The sequence below is a fragment of the Mauremys mutica genome, chromosome 25 (assembly GCF_020497125.1).
Source record: "Mauremys mutica isolate MM-2020 ecotype Southern chromosome 25, ASM2049712v1, whole genome shotgun sequence".
Lineage (NCBI taxonomy): Eukaryota > Metazoa > Chordata > Testudines > Geoemydidae > Mauremys > Mauremys mutica.
In genome coordinates, this window is record NC_059096.1 from 7,897,672 (window position 1) to 7,899,982 (window position 2,311).

Sequence of the window (2,311 nt, forward strand, 5' to 3'; positions counted from 1 at the left end):
CCTAGCTGTTCCACAGGGTTCACTGGCACTGTTCATGTGTGTAAATTTACTCCTACGCGTATGTGTTTGCATGATGGAGGCCTATGGGTTCAAATAGGGTGACCAGCTGTCCCGATTTTATAGGGACAGTCCTGATTTTTGGGTCTTTTTCTTATATAGGCTCCTATGACCCCCCACCTTCTGTCTCGATTTTTCACATTTGCTGTCTGGTCACCCTAGGTTCAAAACACGACTCACCTAAAGCCATCCTATTTCAGTCTTTGTGGAAACAGCTCGTTATACATAATATCGAGGCCAACATCAACATTGCTTTATGGCAACCCCCAACTACTTGGATTTCAGCTCTGTGTTTCATTGAACATTAGAACAGCCACACCGGGTCAGACCAAAGGTCCATCTAGCCCAGTGTCCTGTCTTCCAACAGTGGCCAATGCCAGGTGCCCCAGAGGGAATGAACAGAACAGGGAATCATCAAGTGATGCAAAGTGACTGAGTATCAGCAGAGGTCGTGTCAGTGAGTACAACATTGATACTGTATTTGCTTTATATATTCATTTTATGCAGTCTTGGGGCTGATTTCCCCTTGCCCTTTAAATTCCGCTGAGAGCATAACAAATCTGGGCCCTACGTAGTTGTTCCATTTTGCATTGTTTGCTTTCCTTTTGGTTCGATGCCACAATCCTGCTACAGCACAGAGATGCCTACATTTTGCCCAGCTGCGGGCACATCAGTCGCTCCTCAAATCCAAAGCGACTTTGCATAAACCAAAGCAGGCTGCAGCCACCCTGCGATTTAATACGAGAGCGCTTGGCGCAAGATGGAGCCATACACGCTTGGAATGGTCGTCTACAATCACAGCAGGAAAGGTCACACAGCGGTTTATCCTGTGACATTACACGGCAATGACTTTATCACTTCGCTTTGTACTAGAGGGAACCGCCTGAAGCTGAACAGATTACTGGATGGCGGGGCCCCCATTTACAGATGACATTAAAAAAAAAAATCTAAAGCTAGTGGATTTATAGAAACATACCACACGTCTCAAATCCTCCGCGCTTTTGTGAATCGGCTGCTTTCTGACTGAGGGAAGCAGGGGAATGAACTGATTTTCCAAGCCATTCAGAAAGCGGCTTGATTCTACAACAAATGAAGCAAGCAGGCTGTCTCGGTATTGTACCAGCGGGCATCAGACGAAACGACAGGGCCTGCATCCTGAATTGCTTGGTACAAGGGAGAGCAAATGCTGGAAAGGAGGATGTTGTCACGGGGGGGAGGGGGCATAAAAAGGCTCTTGGAAACACATGACAAGGGGAATCATGGCAGCTGAATGCCAGGAAGCTGACAAAGGCATTGTAAATACTTATGTATATGACGATGATGGACACCAGCGGCTACTTCCAAAAGCGAATAGCTTTGTCGGATAACTCCTGCAAGACTTCCTTCTTCTTCCTTCTTCTAAAGAAGGAGGGGCTTGTGGTTAAGGCACTGGACTGTGACTCAGAATTTGCGGCATGTCGTCTTTCTGGGACTTGGTTCTATAAAGTGGAGCGGCTAAGACTGCAGCTGGCTGTCTCGTCGAATTCGATTGTAAGCACTTTGGGGCAACGGGCTGTCTCTGACCACAGGGATCTGCGGTACCGAGCACAGCGGGCTCTGATTTTGATTGGGCCCTCCCGCCGGGCTACTAAATGATCATTCATAAAACATGTGACCTAGCTGGCCAATCACACCTCAGAAGACCTCGGGAGCGATTCGTTTGCAAATCATTCATTGGCTAATGATTTGTAGACCTTTTTGTGGCGAGATACTATGGGCCCGATTCATCGCTGCCCGGCACCTTTGTGTGGTCACGTACAGCAGGGCAAAAGGGGTGTCGAATGGAACGTAGGGCTGGAAGGGACCTCCTGGCTCATAGGGTCCGATCTGGTAACATTTCGCACTCGCTTTGTACTGCTGGAAATGACAAGGGGGAGATAGAGACCATTACAAAAAGACTAAAGGGGAAAAAACCACAATTCGAGTGTAAGAATAAAGTCCAAGGGCTTGTCTGCACTAGAAAGTTGTACCTTTTGAGGACAATTCCTGTGCTTTTACCAGGGACCCCATGGCTCTTTTCCCGCCAAGTACATTATTGGAAGGACAAAAAAGCAGAGAGAAAACACGCACAAACCAAGCCAAGTTCCTAGAGGCATGCTGCAGCCTTCGCCCAGGTTGGCATCAGTCTTATGGGGTCCTCGCCGGCCAAAGTCTTTCCAACTCTTCTGCAGGGGTTGGGGCCTCTCTTGGGACAGAGAGTCCTGCCCGTCTGCTG